The sequence below is a fragment of the Schistocerca cancellata genome, chromosome 5 (genome assembly GCF_023864275.1).
Source record: "Schistocerca cancellata isolate TAMUIC-IGC-003103 chromosome 5, iqSchCanc2.1, whole genome shotgun sequence".
Taxonomy (NCBI): Eukaryota; Metazoa; Arthropoda; class Insecta; order Orthoptera; family Acrididae; genus Schistocerca; species Schistocerca cancellata.
In genome coordinates, this window is record NC_064630.1 from 356,463,196 (window position 1) to 356,486,382 (window position 23,187).

The 23,187-nt window shown below is 43.5% G+C and overlaps 1 protein-coding gene across 1 annotated transcript in view; it reads left to right on the plus strand.

Annotated features, from left to right (window-relative positions):
- The window catches only part of LOC126187643 (G-protein coupled receptor 52-like), a 359,276-nt gene that overhangs the window by 148,716 nt on the left and 187,373 nt on the right, over positions 1-23,187 (plus strand). The gene's annotated exons all lie outside the window — the stretch shown is intronic.

Below are 23,187 nucleotides of genomic sequence, written 5' to 3' on the forward strand. Positions count from 1 at the left end.
GAAAAATGATTCCCATTTTCAAGTGCGTTTTTTGTGTTTGTTATGCCATTTATATTAAACAAACCTATGTTTTCACAGTCGCAGGCTTTCAGAACCATTTATAATGGATCAAATCAGATATTTCGCATTATTGTCTCGCGATATCTTTCGCCTTACTTTTAGATACTTCTAGTAGGCTACATTAACAAACATTAGCGTAGTGCTTGAGGAGATTTTCAGTGAGATCATGGTTTCGAAAACACTGCTTCATGGGTGTGGTAAATAATCCTCTTCGTTCAATATAATCCTGGCGCTTAAATCTAACAAGTTGTCGTCTGTCTGCTTAACTGTCAAAATAAAGATACCTTTTTCTCAGCACAAATGTGGACGCAGCTTCGTTGGCCTACCCGTTCGTCCAGGTGGTTGCTGAGTGGACATGTATGCAACATAGTCACATGACAACAGTCCAGTCAGTTCTAGTGATATGTGAACTCCAGCCGAAACAACCAGTGTGGATAGGGCTCAGAGACACGTCAAACAACTTCTCTGAACAACAGAAACGTAGCTCTATACTTCAGCTTCTCAAAAAACATTGTTATTGAGCACATTTTAACGTATTTGTATCGTACTTCAATATTTCGTTCATACGACTCCACAGATTTCTAAATGATTCATTTTTTGTGTGTAGAAGTGGACGTAGTAGTGTTCTACCAGTGCTAATACTGTTTGTGGCCTCATGAAATGGAAATTGTTGTTAGGATTCCTGGGCCTGTACAAGAAATGATACGGGAAATGTGAAACGTGCTCCCCGTAGTTAATATGACTTGCTTAAGATAAATGCCAGGATCTCTCTTTAAGGAAACGTTTCAAACAAGGACACTCTTTTTAAAAACATCACGCAATTCCTCTGTCCAAGTGGTTCCAAATAAACCCGCTTTGCCCACCAGAAAATGCTCCGATAGGAAGTGGTTTGTAGTTGCCTTCCTCCATCCTATTATGAAGTGTTAAATGTGTACTCGTTTCGTGTAGATGACAGAGAGGAAAGGGAGGAAGATTGGCGATTAACGTCCTATCGACACCGAGGTCATTAGAGATGGAGCAAAAGCTTTGCCTCAAGGAACGGAAAAGAAATATCCAGTTGGAGGGGAACCCCGTGGAATTTGCCTGGAGCGATTAAGGAAAGCACGTAAAACTTAAACCTGAGTGGCCGAACAGGGGTTAAACAATCGTCCACCCGAATGTGAATTTACATCTTCGTCCACATCGATACTCAACAATCTACCTTACGGCGCGTGTCGGAGGGTACCCCGCACCACTGCTAGTCACTTCCTTTCCTGTTCCACTCGCAAATAGAACGAAGGAAAATAACTGTTTACATGCCTCCGTATGAACCCTAATTTCTCTATCTTACCTTCGTGCTCCTTACGCGCGATGTTCGATGGACGCAACAGAATCGTTCTACAGTCAGGTTCAAACAGCAGTTCTCTAAATTTTCCTCAATAGTGTTTCTCGAAAAGAATGTCGCCTTTCCTCCAGGGATCCCCATTTGACTTCCCGAAGCATCTTCGTAACACTTGCGTGTTGTTCGAACCTTCCAGTAGTAAATCTAGTCCAGTGTGCTAACCACTGCACTACCTCGATCGGTATGTAGATGAACGTGATAAGTGCTTGTAGACTGTGGTGTTGTGTGCGTGTGTGTTGTTTTGGATGAAAGGAATCGTCTGGCCCCAAGAGGACTGACGAGCTTACCGTTCCCTTCTGAACGACGGATCACCATCAACAGTATCACACGCCCTCACTTCCTGAGTCATGCGAAGAGGTTGATATTTAACCCAGTACAGTGACGCCAAGTCTGGTGACCACGAACTGTAATCGCTACATCTCCTCCCCTTGCTGGTCAAATACAGGTGCTGGACAAAAATATGGAAACACCGCGAGAAATGCATGTCTGAACATACGAGGGTGAGCCAAATGAAAATCTTACATTTGTAATAACAAATCGAAATTTCACGCCGTTATCCTGTAAGTTGGTAAGCGTGCTACAAACAGCGTGTAGAATGGCCTGTAGGTGCCAGCATAGTGCAGATGCACAGATACCATCGCAGTACCAGTAGAAAGATGGCCGCCCCACTTGCGACTTGCACCAGGAGAGAACAGCGTTCTGTTATTCGGTTTTTTCATAGTGAAGGTATGAAACCTATTGAAATTCATCGACGAATGGAGGTTCAGTACGGTGACGCATGTTTGTCACGAATGGAGTAGGAAGTTCGCAAATTGTGTGACTTCAGTGGAAGATGCTCCTCGTCCATGTCAGGCACAACGAGTCGTGACTCCACAGAACATTGCAGCAATTGAAGCCGTAGTGAAGGAAAACCGCCGAGTGACACTGAATGACATTGCAGCATGTTTACACATTAGTCATGGGTCAGCACACCACATTGTGCATGATGTGCCCCAGTTTCACAAAGTGTCTGCAAGATGAGTGCCACGGCAGCTGACTCTTGAAATGAGAGAACGACGTGTTGATGCTTGTGAAGAACTTCTTCGGCGCTTTGAACGAGAAGGTGATGGCTTCCTTGCAAGAATCGTTACTGGCGACGAAACCTGGGTTCACTTCAAAAATGGTTCAAATAGCTCTGAGCACTATGGGACTTAACATCTGTGGTCATCAGTCCCCTAGAACTTAGAACTACTTAAACCTAACTAACCTAAGGACATCACACACATCCATGCCCAAGGCAGGATTCGAACCTGCGACCGGAGCGGTCACGCGGTTCCAGACTGAAGCGCCTTTAACCGCACGGCCACACCGGCCAGCGGGTTCACTTCCAGCAACCGGAAACCAAGAGAGCGAGCAAGGAATAGCGCCATTCCTCATCACCGAAACCAAAGAGTTTCGAACAGAACCATCAGCAGGGAAGGTTATGCTGACTCTTTTTCGGGACGAAAAAGGTGTCATTTTGGAGCATTACATGCCTAGAGGGACCACTGTCACCAGTACATCATGCACAGATCTCCTAAAAAATCATCTGCGGCCTGCAATCAAATCAAAGCGACGTGGGTTGTTGTCAGCACGTGTCCTTTTGCAACATGGCAACTCAAGGCCCCACACTGCCTGTGCAACAGTTGCAACAACCACAGACCTGCATTTTGACTGTCTTCCTCATCCACCATATTCACCAGACCTTGCCCAAGTGATTTCCATATGTTCGGACCACTCAAAGACGCAATGGGAGGAAAGAAGTTCCGTTCTGATAAAGAGGTACGCCACGCGGTGCATGAGTGGTTGCGCGGACTACCAAAAGAATTTTTTTCTAAAAAAATTTATGCACTTTGTAGGCGCTGGAGGACTTGCATTGAGCGTGGGGGAGATTATGTTGTACCACTTATGCACAATAAATAAAATTTTAAAAAATATTTAAAGTTTTCATTTGTCTCATCTTCGTAAATACAGATGCTAGCCAGGTCTGCAGACTGCACTGTTATATTTGGCCACGAACGGTACCAGCGCCATACCGTCAATACGTTGTGTCAATCTTGCTCGGGGCGGTTTTCTGTGTAGTTGTGAGTGGATTATGTTGGAGCTAAGTGAAATCGAACGTGGATGATTGTTGGCGCTCGTGTGGTGGATGCTTCCGTAACCAAGGCAGCAGAAGTGTTTGCTGTGTCGAGAGGCACCGTATCGGAAGCGGAGTAACGTCGTCTATTACGTCGCAACGCGGGCAAAAGTGTTTGTTGAGTGATAGTGACGGTCGTTGAAGAGGACTGCGACGAACAATAAGGAGACGCCGCCATAGAAATGAATGTGGCACTCGCGAATCCTGTAAATACCAAAGCAACACAGAAGGAGCTCCAAAAACAGCAACTGCATGGAGAGCTGAAATTCCAGAACAACACATCACTGATGTAAATGCCCGTAACGGGGAAACGTATTGCGGAAGCCACAAAACCTGGACGATGGAACAATGGGAGGACGTCATTTGGTCGGTTGAGTCGTGTATCACACTGTTTCCAACTTTCGGCCGAATTTGCATCCCAAGGGTGAAACATGCAGGGGTTCAGGGGTTGTTTGGGTACCCATATTATGGTATTGCATGGGCCTCGTGGTAACTCTGCCAAGGATTATGTGACCATATTGGCTGATCAGGTCCATGCCACGGTACATGGGACTTAACATCTGTGGTCATCAGTCCCCTAGAACTTAGAACTACTTAAACCTAACTAACCTAACGACATCACACACATCCATGCCCAAGGCAGGATTCGAACCTGCGACCGGAGCGGTCACGCGGTTCCAGACTTTCCCCAATGGCGATGCTGTATTCCAAGATAACAGGGCCACTGTTCACATAGCTCGCATCGTCCAGGACTGTTTTTCTGTGCTCGAGGGTGGACTGTGGCACTTCCCCTGGCCACCACAGTCACCCGGTCTCAACATTATTGAGCCTTTGAGGTCTACTTGTGAAAGAAGGCCCCCATCACTGTTACCTGAACTCTCCACTTTTTGCAGGGATTGTGGTATATTTGAAACCATACAGCACCAGTATGTATCAATTCCGAGACTAATGGACGCTGGTTTGAGCGCCAATGGTTTTCCTGCACTGTATTAGGCATAGTATTATGTTGTGTTTATAGTTTTTTGTCATATTTTTGTCCAGCCCCTGTACTTGTGCTGAAAATATTTTTTCAAGAAATTTTAATCACCAACTTTCTCTTGTGAATGCCAAAATATTTTGTTCGCTCCCACTTGCATAGGGAGACGTGACCATCGTAATAAAATAAATCAAAGCTCTCACTAACTATTTGGGTTTTCATTTTTCCCACGTGCTATTCGAAAGTGGAACGGCCAAGAAACTACCGAACTGGTTCTTTGTGAGCTCCAGAATAATCATGTAGATTTAGTAGATGTAAAAGTAGATGCAACCTCAGCGTCGAATGACAATGCCCAAGCGTGTGTTAGTGACCTCGGCTACGAAATCGGGTGATTTCTGTGTAGTCGTTTTTACAAAAAAAAAATAATAATCTGCAACGATACGCTTCCACCTTGTTGGAAATACGTCTATAACGTCTATAACGAACTGTATACCGAAGGGAGTTCCAACGATTTCTATTAACGTCGCCCAACTTTTGCTTCATATTTCGAAACATACAGCAAATTTCTCTCCGTACCAATATTTGACGACGATGAAGCAATAAAATCCCATAACTCTACTCTTTATGTAACAAATGGTTATTTGAAAGTCTCAGATCATGTTACTAATGGTTTCAAACGAAAAAAAAATTATTCCCGTAGCACTTTATTTCTTTCTGTGATGGACGACGCGTTGCATTCCCATTTGCAACCGGATTTATTCGCTTAAATTAGCGCAGATATGACACGCGCCTGTGAGCTGTCGGGGAATTCGCGTACTCTTTCATTTCCTCACAGTAACAGAAAAATACATGTGTGTATACGTATAGAGAAATTTATTGTGATAGTTATGAATGCGGAAATACGCAGTAGCTCATAGCATTTCAAGCAGACAGTCCAGTTTCTCACGCACCTGACATAACACCTAGAAAGGCAACACACTTACACAATGTGAGCAAGGTATCAGTTTTCATCGTAATTAGCCAAATGATATGATGACGATGATGATATGATGATGGCGTTGATGATGTCAACATTGGGACCATTTCACACAGAATACTAGATTAGAAAATTCATTCGCCTTCTTGTCCGTGAAACATTTGCCTAAGTGATTTGCGGAAACTACGAAATACCTAATTTAGAATGATCTAACTGGAGTTTGAAAGCCGCTCATTACCTTGATGTTTCAAAAACGGTTGTAACCATTACAGTTCCTTGAGAGGTGTGAATATAGTTTAATGGAAATGTTAACTCGTCGACTACCAATCAGCAAATTTCCTAGATCGCTTCCATCTGTATCTCTGCAGTAAATTCGTCTGCGAGTTTATGGGCTGCAGTTTCACCACACAACAAACAGCAATCACAAATGACGGCTCTTCTGTTCCCCCTTTTTATTTTATTCGTTAGACTACTCTAACATTATGACGTCATCATGCAACATGTGACTACAGTAGATACACAATAAAATTCTCAAGACGCAATAATAACAATGCTAATAATAACAACGTGATGGTATAACGTATGTTCCAGATTAGTTGTAACAAACAAAAGATAACGGCAGTAGCTTGCCGTCGGGAATCATTTTAGCTTTCGCCCGGAATTTTTTAGTACAATCGTGGAAAATCTAAATCAAGAAAGCACCCTTTGGTATCGATCAGACGCAGCGGTCACTCCTACAACGTTTAGTACGGACAGATAGCGATACACGTCACTGGTCTTCTACGAACTTTCATACAGTCCAGTAGCACGGATGTTCTATCACAGGGTAAGAGCGTTAGCCTAATTATTGTACATGGCGGTCAGAAACAGTCTGGGTGCTGCAGGGTAAGTTATACTGAGAAACGATTGTTAAGAAAAAAATCGGTACGTTGCGCCGCTACCGATGTAATTAGCGTTGAAGTTAGCCAACCAGGTCGTTGAGCGCGAAAATTCAAACGGCCCGCCAGATAAAATGAGTGTCAGTTGTTCTCATAGAGTTCTCAATTTTTGCATCGCTCTCTTGTTCGGACTCAGGAAACCAAACGAAGAACATGTTTGGCGACACCGTCTCTGGCGGGACGCTTGAATTTGCGCCCGTAACGGCCTCATTGGCTAACTTCAATGCTAATTAACTTGGGAACGGTGCAATGTATCGACTTCTTTTTTTCTTGACAAAATCTACCCTGCTACACCCTTACAAATTTTTCAGACTATTTCTGACTACCCTGTACATGTCATGCTCTTGATTGAATGTCATCTAAGTATTTTACTTTTGCGTTATTTAGTTGCTCTACCTGTCACAAAGCTATTTTACGGAAACTTTTCTCTTCAGAACAAAGCTACAGTGCTCTAAAGTGGATAAACAAGTGTCCAAGTAATCCTTTTGTTAGGAAGTGGAGTATCACGTTCAACAAAGGAATGGCAAGCGTGCTTAACGAAGACTTTTCAACCAGTCGCCATCCAAAGAACATGACAAATCGAAGGTGAAATGTGGGTTGTTAGGCCGTCTCAGTTTCTTCGTATACAATCGACATTCCGACCCCTTCTGGTGCTACGGTTAGTTGAGCACTGTCAATGATTAGTGTCGCATTCACTTATAAACGGGAGCTTTCCCACGTATGTTCTGAAGAAGAGGGGTTATTAGATGAAATTCTTCCGGCAAAGAAGTGGCATCACACGACCTCTCATTCAGAAAACGAACAACACACTCCAAACTTGAACATCAACAATGTAACCTGTCTAATGGGGCCTCGTAAAACTTACTCGCAGTAAAATTCATGCTACGAATGGAGATAATTTCAGCAGGGTGCTAGAAAATACGAAATATCGTCAAAGAAGTCATCTTGGGAGGTGTTATGGGATCATGACAATCTTTATCCTGAAGCAATTACATCAGAACAACTAATTAACGCTGCACTTTTGAGCATTGTCTTGCTGCCCCATTTTGATACCTAGCTGTTCTGAAAAAGTCGTCTGTGTCCTACTGTCCCATTTTGATATCTAGTTATTCTGAAAAGTCGTCAGTGGAGATGTTACTGTATCATGTCAATGCTTGGCCTGAAGCAGTTACAAAATCATAAAAAAATTAATTAACGCTCTAACTTTTGAACATTGTCTCTCATGCTACGAACGGGAGATAACATCAGCACGCTACTAGCACACATCTACGTGACACGTCCGCAGCTCGTGGTCTAGTGGCTAGCGTTCCTGCATCTGGTTCACGGGGTCCTGGGTTCAATTCCCGCCCGGGTTGGGGATTTTCTCTGCCCGCGGACTGAGTGTTTGTGTTGTCCTCATCATTTCATTCTCATTATTCGTGACAGTGGCTTGCTTGAACTGTGTAAGAAAAATAGGACTGTGTAAATATTGGGACTTTGTACAGGCGCTGTTGATCGCCACACAAACGAAACATCATCATCTATGTGATACATATGGAAGATCATTGAAACAAATCGTCTGCGGAGGCGTTATCGTATCATGACAATGCTTAGCTTGAAGCAATTACAACATCAAATAACTAATTAACGCTTAACTTTTGAACATTGTCTCACCGTCCCATCTTGATACCTAGCTATTCTGAAATGATGAAATGTTCAAAGAAGTGGCAATTTCATGACTTTAGCATCTGGAGGCATATAATTAAAACGTCGACGTTGAGAAACTTAGGCCTCATTCGCCGAAGTGCCTCAGCGGTAATGGAGATCATGTGAGAAAATAGGGATGATATTAATGAACAGAAGGGCCCGCCTTCTAACAGAACACATGTTTTGTGTTTTCCCAATGTTTCAGCACATTTGTGGCTTTTCAGTGGGTCTTCATTGTCACGCTCATCCGACAAGGCTCAGAACACGTCGACTGCAACCGTAAATACCGGAGTTAGCTCAACCTAACGTTCCTTTCCCCAGTATGTGTTCCTCTGAAGTCACAATTTTGTGCCTAATTTTCCGAAACAAATGTTGCAGGTGATGTGCTAATTATAAATCTATGGCTGGAATACGTAGACAGTTAGAAAAACGATATGTAATCTGAAAGGAAGCTACAAACTGAAAGGCAAAAGTAGCAAACACACGGCATTTGTAATATCAGAAAAAAATTGTTAAGGGTGCTGCATTGTGGTGATACGTGTTTGGGAAAACACAAAGATGAAACTGTGTTTTGCTAGAGAGCAGACCCTCCTAAAAATGTCTCTTGCAAGTACGGGCACAGAGTTTGATGATTCTAGATTGAATCTCGTATTTTTTAGAACAAGTTTGCTCTAACTGGTACATTGTTCAGTCACATAAATGTTACCACTTCTCAAAACCCTAAATAACCATCTTCCGCAGCGCGGACCGCTGTGAAACGTGCAGGCAGAGAGTCAATGAAGTTCGGGAAGCTACCGACAGGGAAGTGGAGCTATGACGACACCAGTGTCGGGCCAGTTGTGCCAGGTTTCTCGGTTCAGGTTCCATGGCGTGAACAGCCTGATCGAGGTTATTCCACAGATTCTCGATTAGGTTTAAATCCTTGGAAGTTTGGTGTCATGGGAGTACGGTGAACTCATCCTGGTGCTCTTCGAACCCTACGAGCTGTGTGACACGTTGCATTGTTCTACTGGTAGATGCCATCGTGCTGACGAAAACCAGACGGCATGTAGGGGTGGACATGGTCCCCATGGACAGATGCATACCTGTGTTGGTCCATTGTGCCTTCCAGAATCCCCTCCTCCAGCCTGGATCCTTCTGACAATTGTTGCAGGGTGTATGCTTTCAGGCGTTTCACGTCGCAAAGGCCAATGGCCATCTGTTCGATGGAGCATAAAACGTGATTCATCCGATAAGGCCACAAGTCGCCACTCTGTGGACATACAGTTGCCATCGTTACTTATGGACAGCAGTCAGCATGGGTGCATCAACCAGTCGCCTCTTGCGGAATGCAGTACACAGCAACGTTCCCTGAGCGGTCGTTGAGGAATCACTATAAGTGGCACCTTGGTTCATATGAACGCGCAGTTGCGCAACAGTTGCACGTCTATTTCTCAGCACGCATTTCCGCAGCTGTCATCTACGGCCCGTGGTGCACCACAACTGCCTCAGCGCCGGTTTTGGATAGCACCATTTCGCCATCTACATCTACATCTACATGACTACTCTGCAATTCACATTTAATTGCTTGGCAGAGGGTTCATCGAACCACAATCATACTATTTCTCTACCATTCCACTCCCGAACAGCGCACGGGAGAAACGAACACCTAAACCTTTCTGTACGAGCTCTGATTTCTCTTATTTTATTTTGATGGTCATTCCTACCTATGTAGGTTGGGCTCAACAAAATATTTTCGCATTCGGAAGAGAAAGTTGGTGACTGAAATTTCGTAAATAGATCTCGCCGCGACGAAAAACATCTTTGCTTCAATGTCTTCCATTCCAACTCGCGTATCATATCTGCCACGCTCTCTCCCCTATTACGTGATAATACAAAACGAGCTGCCCTTTTTTGCACCCTTTCGATGTCCTCCGTCAATCCCACCCGGTAAGGATCCCACACCGCGCAGCAATATTCTAACAGAGGACGAACGAGTGTAGTGTAAGCTGTCTCTTTAGTGGACTTGTTGCATCTTCTAAGGGTCCTGCCAATAAACTCAACCTTTGGCTCGCCTTCCCCACAATATTATCTATGTGGTCTTTCCCACTGAAGTTGTTCGTAATGTAAGTAGGCTGTTTAGGTTTTTATATTGGTAACGCCACGTAGCGCTCTGTATGAAGATCACTGGCTGTGCTGTGTGCAGTCTGTGGCTGGCTTGCATTGATGTTGGCTATTGTAGTGTTGGGCTGTTGGCTGTTAACAGCGCGTAGCGTTGCGCAGTTGGAGGTGAGCCGCCAGCAGTGGTGGATGTGGGGAAGTGAGATGGCGGATTTTTTGTGAGCGGATGATCTGGACGTGTGTCCACCAGAAACAGTACATTTGTAAGAATGGATGTCATGAACTGCTATATATATTATGACTTTTGAACACTATTAAGGTAAATACATCTTCTAAGTGTCCCGCCAATGAAACGCAACCTTTGGTTCGCTTCCCCACAATATTATCTATGTGGTCTTTCCAACTGAAGTTGTTCGTAATTTTAACACCCAGGTACTTAGTTGAATTGACAGCCTTGAGAATTGTGCTATTTATCGATTAATCGAATTCCAACGGATTTCTTTTGGAACTCATGTGGATCACCTCACACTTTTCGTTATTTAGCGTCAACTGCCACCTGCCACACCATACAGCAATCTTTTCTAAATCGCTTTGCAACTGATACTGGTCTTCGGATGACCTTACTAGGCGGTAAATTACAGCATCATCTGCGAACAGCCTAAGAGAACTGCTCCGATAGTCACCCAGGTCATTTATATAGATCAGGAACAGCAGAGGTCCCAGGACGCTTCCCTGGGGAACACCTGATATCACTTCAGTTTTACTCGATGATTTGCCGTCTATTACTACGAACCTTGCTGGCAGGAAATCACGAATCCAGTCGCACAACTGAGACGATACAATGCAGAATATACTTTCACGAGTGTGGTACGGAAACGCCAGCCGTTGTGGCCGAGCAGTTCTAGGCGCTTCGGTGCGGAACCACACTGCTGCTACGGTCGCAGGTTCGAATCCTGCCTCGGGCATGGATGTGTGTGATGGCCTTAGGTTAGTTAGTTTTAAGTAGTTCTAAGTCTAGGGGACTGATGACCTCAGATGTTAAGTCCCATAGTGCTCAGAGCCATTTGAACCATACGGTACGCGAACAGTTTACAAAATTAGTCGTTTCGGAAATGCTTCCAACCCTGGCCCGGAGTAAATGATCATGCCCTTTTGGACGTCAGATAAACCGCTCTGCTTCCGCATTGCGACAACGACTGCAGTGTTTTTCGCATCCTCCGACACCCTCCACTGCTATTACTGCCACCTGCCGGTACACAGGTGGTGGCCACATTAAAGTGACTATGTCGTGTATGTCTCATGCTCTTGATTGAATGTCATCAAAGTATTCTAGTTTTGCATTATTTAGTTGTTCTATCTATCACGAAGCTCTTTTCTGGAAGCTTTTCTGTACAGAACAAGAGTTACGGTGCTCTAAAGTAGACAAAAAAGTGTTCAGTGAAAACTAGTAATCATTTTCCGAGGAAATGGAGTATCACGTTCAACAAAGGAATGATAGGCGTACTTAAGGAAGATTGTTACCGACCAGTGGACATCCAAAAACATGAAAACTCGAAGTTAAAATGTCCAGAGTTGTTTCGCCGTCTTTAGTCCCTCTTCAGTTCCTTTTTAGACAATCGATGTTCCGGCCCCTTCCGGTGTCACAGTTTACTTGAACACTGTCAAAGACCAGTTTTGAGTTGACTTATAGAAGGGAGCTTTGTCACGCTAGTTCTGAAGAGGTGGGGGTTACTGGTTAAAATTCTCCTGGTAATGAAGTGACGTCACACAAACTCTCATTCTGAATATGAACAACGCACTCCAAACTTGAACATCAAGGCGGTGAGCTGTCTAATGGTGCCTCCAAGAACTTACTCACAGTAGCATTCACACCACGAATGGAGTTATCTTCAGCAGCCTACTATTACACCGTTTAACAAATGTAGAAGACCTTCGAAGCAAATGGCTTGAGAAGATGTCTGCTGATTTTATTGATTCACGACAGTGCTTGGCCTGGTGCCCAACACCAGAACAATTAATTAACGATTAAATTAGTATGTTTTTGAACATCGTCTTACTGGCCCATCTTGACACTTAGCAGTTTCTGACTGTTCCTAAATATGAAAGAGTTTATAAAGGGAAAAAGAGTCTAAAAATGATGAAATGTTCAAAGAAGTAGCAATTTCGTGGCTTTAGTAATTGGTGGCATATGACTGCAACAGCGATGATGAGGAATTTACGCATCATTAGCGTAACTGCCTCAACGGCAATGGAGACATAGTGAGAAAATACCGATGATATTTGTATTGTTGCAAAACAAGTTATCTTTTGATACGATTTATGTTTGTTGACATATGATATATTGTAATCACTTCTGGGCGATTCTCGTACTATGAATACAAGGATACACCCCCGAAGAAGACACAGTTACATGTTCGTGTTTGACCAAACATGTTTCAGCACGTGTTTGGCATCCTCAGTGAGCCTCTAATTTGAGACTCATCCCACAAGGCTCAGAAAAAGTCTATTCCAACAGTAAACACAGAGTTGGCGTAAACTAACGTTTCTTTTCCCATCCCCAATATGTGTTCTTCTGATATCACAAATTTGAGCCTAATTTTTCGCAAGAAGTGCACTTAGAAGTTACAGATGGCATGTTCCATTAGCCATAAATATTTTGATTGAATAAGTAGGCAGTCGCCGGCATATGTGACCGAGCGGTTCTAGGCGCTACAGTCCAGAATCGTACTGCTGCTACGGTCTCAGGTTTTTATCTTGCCTCGGGCATGGATGTGTGTGATGTCCTTAGGTTAGTTGGGTTTAACGAGTTCTAAGTCTAGGGGACTGATGATCTCAGATGTTAAGTCCCATAGTGCCCAGAGCCATTTGAACCATTTTTGGAAGTAGGCAGTCAGAAAAAAACGAGTTGTAGTTTAAAAGCAAGCTACAATTAGATGCCAACGTAATGAAAACCGTAGAAATCACACCGTGTTTGTATCATATATATTATCAGAGAAAGTAAATAACACCCGTTGAGGGTGCCGCAACTGTGGTGATACGAGTCTGGACAAATACAAACCAGTAACTGTGATTAACATAGGCCAGGCCCTCTTAAATATCTTATGCAAGTACGGACACAGAGTTTAATAATCCCAAAGTGAACCTCATATATTTTAGAAAAAGGTTACTCTAACGTGTATTTATTTACATTTTTCTGCATAATGAAAGCAATGTCAAAATACTTTTGGTATTTCTTACAATGTATGTGTCTGATTGCGTATGTGTGTGTGTGTGTGTGTGTGTGTGTGTGTGTGTGTGTGGGTGAAAGATAGAGAGACAAAGAGAGAGGGTGGGGGCTGCGTGCTGCCTTGTATGCAAAAGTACACAGTGCGGCTTTTAAGAGTGGAAAGTGGCAACCGGGCAGCGACAAGGTGTCGGCTATGAAAGCAAAGATGTTTGAGGAGTTACATAAAAAATGGGTCAAAGTTCTTATAATCCTACGAAAATCGGAATTTGCTCTGAAGTGTCAGCTCAGAGGGCGGAGAAGGAGACGGTGTCCTTACCCTTTGTAGCCTCTCCTACTGACACTGAGTAATCGCGTTAGAGGTAACGAGGGAAGAACTGCGAGATAATGGGAACAATCTCAAATAATTAATTGAGGCAATCTGCAGCTGAAGGCCCATTAATTACACCATTAGGAGTTTGTAATAGTCTCCGCGCGCCGGACCGGACGGGAGGTGACGGGGACTACCCGTTAAGCAAGTTCTTCCTGCCCCCCTCCACTAATGTCAGCTCCGTTTGCCACTAAGGGAACTGGATCCCGGGTCACTGTCTTTGGCGGAAGCTAATCTCGTGCCTTTAAAAGCTCAAAGAGAAGGCGTTAAGTCGGATGCTGCCACGGCTAGCTCCTTCAAGCAAGTTCCACACTAGCGGACAGCATCACGATATTTTTGTAAAATAAATGCCAAAACCCTACTAAAACTGATACTTTTGGTAGGGGCTAGGGGATTCGAGGGTGCAGAGAGAGAGAAAGGGGAAGAGAGAGAGAGAGAGAGGAGCAGGAGGAGAAAGAAGCGATCAACCCATTGCAGTTCCCGTTAAATTTTCGACTTTTATTAATTAGTAGGCCTTGATTTTAAATTTAAAAATCTGTTGTCTGCTTAAATCAGTAACGTCAGGCTATTAGAGGAGAACTACCGCATTATAATGCAATAGAAAATATGTAACTATATTGCAAACAGAGTGAATTATACCTTCGAATCCGCTTGTTAAGCACACACTGGGCAAGATGCATTTAATACACAAAATCTTGTTAAGGAGTTCACTGCACACACAAACTTTTCCTGCTTCTGAACCAAGTCACTCACTACACAACGCAAAAATCGCAGAGCAGCAATAATGTTACGTCGTCCATGGTTATAACACAGTACCACAAAATACATTGTCTACCACAGCATTCGTACTTGACATACACTAGAGGAGAAAAGACTAATCTCTACTTCTAACGACGTCACGTATAAATACAGGGTGTTCAATAAAAGTGTAGAATACTTTGAGAGGTGGTACCACTCATCGAAAGTCCAATAAACATGGGTGTGGAAACACATACTTCCCGAGATAACACGTGTTTACAGGAAGGGCTGTGCGACGCTTGGTTGCACAGTCGTCACACTGGAGCTCCGTCACATGTGTCGCCAGGGTATTATGATATCTTGCTCACAGTACTCCACCTACACTATGTGGTCAAAAGTGATCGGACACCTGGCTGAATATGTCTTATAAGTTCGTGGCGCCCTTCGTCGGTAATACTGGAATTCAGTATGGTGTTGGCCCACCCTTAGCCTTGATGACAGCTTCCACTCTCGCAGGCGTACGTTCAATCAGGTGCTGGAAGGTTTCTTGGAGAATGGCAGCCCATTCTTCACGGAGTGCTGCACTGAGGAGAGGTATCGATGTCGGTAGGTAAGGCCTGGCACGAAGTAGGCTTTCCAAAACATCCCAAAGGTGCTCTGTAGGATTCAGGTCAGGACTCTGTGCAGGCCAGTCCATTACAGGGATGTTATTCTCGTGTAACCACTCCGCCACAGGCCGTGAATTACAAATAGGTGCTCGATAGTATTGAAAGATGCAATCGCCATCCCCAAATTGCTCTTCAACACTGGGAAGCAAGAAGGTGCTTAAAATATCAATGTAGGTCTGTGCTTTGACAGTGCCACGCAAAACAACAAGGGGTGCAAGCCCCCTCCATGAAAAACACGACCACACCATAACAACACCGCCTCCGAATTTTACTGTTGGCACTACACACACTGGCAGAGCGTTCGCCGGGAATTCACCATACCCTCTCCCTGCCATCGAATCGACACATCGTGTACCGTGATTCGTAACTCCACACAAGGTTTTCCAATGTTCAATCGTCCAACGTTTACGCTCCTTACACCAAGCGAGGCGTCGTTTGGCGTTTACCGGCGTGATGTGTGGCTTATGAGCAGCCGCTCGACCATGAAATCCAAGTTTTCTCACCTCCCGCCTAGCTGTCATAGTACTTGCAGTGGATCCTAATGCAGTTTTGAGTTGGTCTGGATAGATGTCCGCCTATTACACATTATGACCCTCTTCATCTGTCGGCGGTCTCCGTCAGTCAACAGACGAGGTCGCGGCCTGCACGCATTTCTGCTGTACATGTCCCTTCACGTTTCCACTTCACTATCACATCGGAAACAGTGGACCTAGGGATGTTTAGGAGTGTGGAAATCTCGCTTACAGACAAATAACACAAGTGACACCCAATCACCTGACCATGTTCGAAGTCCGTGAGTTCCGCGGAGCTCCCCATTCTGCTCTCTCACGTTGTGTAATGACTACTGAGGTCGTTGATATGGAGTACCTGGCAGTAGGTGGCAGCACAATGCACCTAATATGAAAAACGTACGTTTTTGTTGTGGCCGTATACTTTTGATCACATAGTGTATCTGCGAAAGCCCCATGAAAATTCCTCTAGTAGCTCTGTAGATTAGAGTCTTCAAAGAAGACAGACAGACAGGACAGTTCTACAGATCTGTTATTAATATAGACATAGATTAGTTTCAGATGTGTAAATCGTCATCAAATATCATGCAATATTCATCCAGTATACTTAACACAAATAATACAATGTCGTCAACAACAAAATATAACCTGCGTTCTTCTGTAATAGAACTCTGTTTCTTTGCTGAAAGAGTTACCTCTTTTGAAGCATCATGCAGGATCATTAAACAAAGCAGACACGTAAAGAAAGCATCGACAAACACAGTGGCAGCGTACGACGTATACTATGGGTGAATAAAACTTCATTCATGTGAGACGATTGCTACAAGGTATCTTTTTTCCATTTTCCGCTACTGTATAACGTGATTGCAGATCCGAGCTAATATCGTGGTCGTGTGGGAAAGATACGTAACAAACACAAAGCATTCTCGCCCCCTCCACCTTCCACTTGAAACTGTAGCAATTTACATTACAAAGTAAGAATCACAACCAGTAAAATTTGCAATATTTCTGCTCTTGTTCCCAAAGCAAAATGTACGCATTGCTGAGCGACGTAATGGCTGTCCAATAAAGAAGTAGCAACGTTACGGATTTAATACACCAGTCACAAAATGCCTTGCCCCACGTAGCATTTACACATTCCCTCACTTTGCACAACAACAGAACGAGCAACATAAATGTAAAGGAAACAGTACTTTGAAAAGTCATTTAAAAGTAATATAGCTGTTCACGTGCAATTACATGCTCTGGTTGTTGTTGCCATCTCCAGTCTTGAAGACTGGTTTAATACAGCTCTCCACAATGGTGTAACCTGTGCAGTCCTCTTTCTACAGAACCGTGGCACCATACATTCACTTGAATCTGCATATTGTCTGCTCTTCCTCTACAGTATTTGCCTCTCATACTTCCCCCCCCCCCCCCCCCCATTACAAAATTAACCAATTAACCTGAAGATGGACTAAGAAGCCGATAGGTAGTTCGTGAGGAAGTAAATATAATTTTGTAGGACATTGAGAGTGTTTCCTGCTTAATGTTAAATTAACTATTCCTTTACGGTAAGTGAGCAATTCTCAGTTTTTTTAGTATTGCGGTCAATGAGAGATAGATTTTCCACGATTTCAGTTTGAAGTCACAGGCTGGGTTGTGTTACCTATAGCTCATCATAACTCTGTCTATCACTTACCGAGAAATTTACATTTTAGCTAAAACAAAACAGCGTGAACCATCGCAAAGCGGGTCTTTGCTTCACATTTGAGATAAACATGGATAAAAATGGATGGCTGCCTAATAAAAACACTTGAAATAACTCTTTGTAACAGTGCTGCATTGTATCTGTCAACATAATACTGAACTGCAGTATCAAGTACATATGACATAATGCTTAAAAATACTTTCACAAAAAATACTTTCTTTACCACGAAAGGAGGGTTTGTAGCGCAACCTCAAAGAGTTCTCTTACTGAGTCTAAGCTGTGTGGATACCGACTAAATAGTGCACTTTGTTAGGTTCTCTTACTCTTCCTTCAAGTCCCAGGCTCTTCTTCTTCGGATGCTTCTTCGCCAAATAGTAAATCCATATCTACAGTGTATTTCCGTAAGAGCAATCAGAAATGTAACAGGAGAAATAGAATGCTCCACTGAACGATTTCAGGCGGGAAACCTGAGGTCGGAGAACCCAGCTAACGGATATATCTGAGTAAAACTGTCTACAGCTTTGTCTAGCATTACTGTTTTCCAGCTTATTTACAACTAAGATGTACACAAGTTTACAAGTACATTATTTCCCGGTGGATGTTCGAGTCCTCCCTTGGGCATGGGTGTGTGTGTTTGTCCTTAGGATAATTTAGGTTAAGTAGTGTGTAAGCTTAGGGACCGATGACCTTAGAAGTTAAGTCCCATAATATTTCACACACATTTGAACATTTTGAACATTATTTCCTGTAAGGAAACAAGGAGGACGAGCCTGATTACTAGGAAGTTATGATGCGGGTTTTGTTTACTTTACTTGTCCGTAAGGTGGCTCTGTTGTATCGTATTTATATTATCTCACGACAAATCGTGCTATGAATATTCATTACTCAGTGCTATTCAGATACGTATATTACAAAACGATAGAGTAGTACCGTAGTACAGTTTCGCAGAATTCACTGAAATGTGCCTTGTGTGTGAGGAAGTACGTTGCAGTGCTCTCGCTGGTGAAAGGAATTATTTCCTAACAGGCATCATCCGCCGCGACGAGTGTTTACCCCCCCCAAATTCTGTAAGTCCCTCCAGATCCTTGAGCGTCATGCCCTCCGCCTCGCCTTCCGTATCCGCCTCCCGTCCCCCACGCGGATCCTCTATGATCTCCTTCCTTTCCCCCATCTGCTCCTATTCCTCGAACATATCCGCATCCTCTACACCTCCCGCCGTCTTGAACCCCCTCACCCCCTGGTTGCTCCTCTCCTCTCCCATCCCCGCCCCCTGCCACGTGTTCACCATTGTGTCCCCCCTACCCTCCATCTCTATACCCTACATCTCCTTTCCCAAGGTGGCTTCCATCAACTCCCCCTCCCGGACGATGCCCTCTCTCCCTCCATTTATCCTTCCTATCAACTCTGATCCTCACTCCCCCTCCTTTCCTCTGTCCTTTCCCTGGGCTCCCTCTTCCCCCCCCCTTCCGTTCTGTTTTCTCCCCACTCAACCTCTCCCTCCCTCCCTTCTCCCCCCCAAGTTCCTTTGTATTCCCCTCCTCTGCCTACCCCACTCCCTGTCGCGTCTGCGCCCCACCCCTCTTATGGGTCCTCATCCTCCATCAGCTCCTTTCCCGGTTCCCCCCTTCGCTTTTACTCTCCTTTCCCCCCTTTTTTGTTCTCCCATCTTCTGTCCAGTTTCCCCCCACCTGCTCTCGACTGTGGTACGTCACATTTGCCAACTTTTTAGTGCAGTGTTCCAGTGACTATTCAGTGTTGTTTGTCTTTCTCGTGTTGCGAACAGAAACCATGCTGTCGCTAGGTGTGAATTTTATGTCTTTTGCGAACAGAATCCAGACTGTCGCCGTGTTTTTTAATTGTCTGTCTATTGTTTTCCCTGTCTGCTTCGTATGTATTTTATTAGCATCATCATCCCTCTGTTCTTTGTTTTAAGTTCCACGATTTCTTTACGCCATGTTACTCTTTAAGTCTCCGATTTTATCGCCTGTTTTTTATTATTTATTCTCTTGATCTTTCTCACACAAAGTCTGTAGGCTGAAGAGCGGCATACTAAGCTGCTGCCAGCCCGCCCCCTTCGGGGGAAAAAAAATGAGTGTTTATTTCTCTCGATTGACGAATGCGGGAGATGGGTTCATTGGAAAGAAGAAACGAGGGACCTGGCAACATGAGGATGACTCGCAAACTCGATTTTGAAGAGAAGCTGCTGGTACGTGTTGCAGCGAAGCCCACTACAAGTCTAGGCGCTATAGTCTGGAACCGCGCGACCGCTAGGGTAGCAGGTTCGAATCCTGCCTCGGGCATGGATGAGTGTGACGTCCTTAGGTTTAAGTAGTTCTAAGTTCTAGGAGACTGATGACCTCTGGAGTTAAGTCCCATAGTGCTCAGAGCCATTTGAACCATTTGAACCCACTACAAGTACTCATCGTATTTCACGTTAGATGGGCGCTGCACATTCTGGTGTGTGGCGAGTGCTTCACGAGCAACAATTATACCCGTATTATCCACAACGAGTCCATGCTATGCTTATGATTATTGTGTCAGTGGTTGCTCCAACACTGGATTGATCGACCATATTTCCTCCAAATCGTGCTGTTTACTGATGTGACCTCATTTGATAGTGATGATATTTCGAACAGCAGGAATAGTCACGTGAAGATGAGGGAAACCCTCATTCTGTAGTAGAGTCACACAATCAAGTACGTTCTGCTGTGAATATCTGGGCCAGCGTTGTAGGCAACAGTCTCATTGGGCCATATCTTCTACCTGGCCATCTGAATGGCCACCTGTACTTGAGGCTCGTGCAAAGAGTCCTACCTGAGGTGTTGGAGGAAGTAACCTAGGCTGTTCGTTGGAGAATGTGGAGAAAACGTGACTGCCCACCGCCTCACTTCAATGCGGATGTCCACATCCATCTCAATACTATATTTCCTGGTCGCTGAACTGGAAGTGGAGGGCCTATTCCATGACCTGCGAGGTCACTTGGCCTGAATCCCCTTGATTATTTCCTATGGGTGTTTCCAAAGTCACTTGTGTATGAGACCGCAGTGGATACGGAGATGGGATTAGTTGCTCTTAGACTACATAACTCAAAATTGAAAATAATGCAGCGGTTTCAAATAACAAAATAAGGATTACAGTATACATCTACTTTTTGGTAACCATTCGTGTAGCACATGGTAGCATCAGTGTCCTTTTTATGTTGTAGAAACATTAGAGGGCCACAATCGTCTATTTTCAGGCTAATGTTTGGTGAGTTTAGAATGGGGTCCAGAGGATAGTGGGGCTATTTGGTTTGTGTTTGTATTGTATTCTGCAGATTCTGTCGAGTGTGGATACAGATATTTTAACTGATACGTCGCAATATTGAGATCTTAACAGAATATGAATTTGAGGGGGAAGGTACAGGATTTCTCACAGAGTGTTTTCTGGTTTCTTCTTTAAGCCATAGATGGGCAGTTAGCCAAAAATATATGTTGTATTGCAGCAATTCTTAGCTTTTTAAGCTGATTATGTGTCGTCAAGGACATATCTCAAACCCATTAAGTCATTAAATAATTGCAAGTATAACCATTTCGTGAGTTATTACAACTGGTCTTTTGTTGGCCTTTCAGCATGTTTGATTAATTTCTTCACGTGTGAGTCTACAGTCTCGACGTAATTTAAAAACCACCGTAGGTTGTCAGTTCTGTTATACAAGATGACCATGTACATACGTTGCCAACCAGTTTCGACCTGGGTTGATGATGTGCGTATCAGATTTAAAGCCTATTTAGTGCTATGTTCCCACACACATGCACACACACACACACACACACACACACACACACACACACACACACACACACATACATACATACATACGTACCCATGTACACACACGTCAAAAAATATTTATATCGTCTTGCACAGCTAGAGACAGGCCTTGTAATACTGATGTAAACGGGTGAAACAATGAAATATGATCGTCCAGAATGTTACCTGTCATTACAACTCACCTCTTATTTAAGACGTACTGGAACTCACTCGAATGAGCACCTTCTCCGTCAGATATAAGACAAAAGCGAGGTCTCTCGTCGCTCGTGAAAAGGTAGAAAATGTGATTTGGCTGAGCAGATAACACCTTTCCAATAATCTACAGTCCACTAGCGGTGTCTCTTCGCCTGCCAACATTTGAGACAGGGGCTATCAATAAGACGTTCGCAACGCTGCTCCAGATGTCCATGTGATAGTCCTACGATCTAAAGCATATAATTAGAGCCCGGGTTTTATGTAATTATGTATTCTGTTTCTTTATATGTAGTAATAAGAAAAAGTAAAATGTCGACGTATTACACTTAAAAGAACCTTATTTTAAAGTTTTAAATTACATATTCTGAGTTATAATACATATTTCACATGATACTGCATAATTTTAATATATTAATATTATTGCGGAATTATTATAAATTTTTGTAAGTCTCATACATTTTAATTACATAGCAATAAAGGAAACATTTTAAGTTTCATTATTGTGTTTCACATACTGTCGTCAATCTCGTTACATTCAAAACTAAATTACACAAGTTAGATGCCGACAACAATGACTCGTTTTAAACGCTCTCCTTTCTTGTTCTCAAAGGCTTTACACTGTGTAATAGTCAATTGCATTTAAGTTACCCGTGACACCGGATGCATCGTCGTTGTCATCAAAGCTGAACACTTGGATTTCTACTGACAGTGTTTTAACCAATGATGGTAAAGGAGTCCTCTGTCAAATTTGTGATAAACGTATAGGATGTACGATGAAATCTCAAACTGAACAACATTTATGAAGCAATCTCTATATGTTAGAAATAAAGAACGGATTTCTTCAGGCAAACAGGTTCTACTTACAAACTTGCAGGAACAGCCTACATCATCTAACAGAAAATTTTCCAAAGAACTGTTTTGAATTGATTGCAGGAAACATACACTGGGACAAATTTCAGGTACCTGAATTTAAACGTTTCTTACAGAAGTACTGCAACCACAGCATTCCCTATGAGTGCACTCTCAGGAAGATTGACTTAGATTCTTGCTATGCTGACATGTAAGAAAAAAAGGGGGGTGATATTGGCAGATCACCCACATGGATCTCTGCTGATTAGACGACGCATACTGTAAGCCGATTCATCTGAAATCTAATGATGGACAAGTTGGACTAAGATTGCATCTAAACCCTATATACCTTATTGTAAACCTTTGGAAGCCACAAATAGTTCAACAGTTGCTAGAGTCATTAACAATGGTACTGTGCCCAGATGACATTGCAACAGGTGGCAGTGAAAGTTTGACATCAATTGCCAGAAATAAATACAATGATATCAACAATGAAGAAGCTTTTCTTGTAATGACCTTATCATATACAACTATACAAGCAGTAGCTGTTGTACCTCTGGAGCCAGTGGTAACAAGGTGGGCAACATGAACTGGAGCTGTGATTTTCTACAGTAAGCACATTGAAGCTGCGAAGTCAGTGATGGAAGAATTTCCTTCTGATCTTGCGGTGTCTGTGAATGAATCCTTGCCGACATTCGACAGTTCTAAAGTGCCCAGTTCAGTTTCGTGCATCGCAAGTCACTTCAGCTGGCCTTCCACGAGTATAGTGAAACCGGAGGCTTCAGGAATGCCTGTCCAAGAGACTGTGGGGTTAATGGAAGATGCCGTTCGGGGGGTCAGTGTTGTACCAGGTGAAGCGG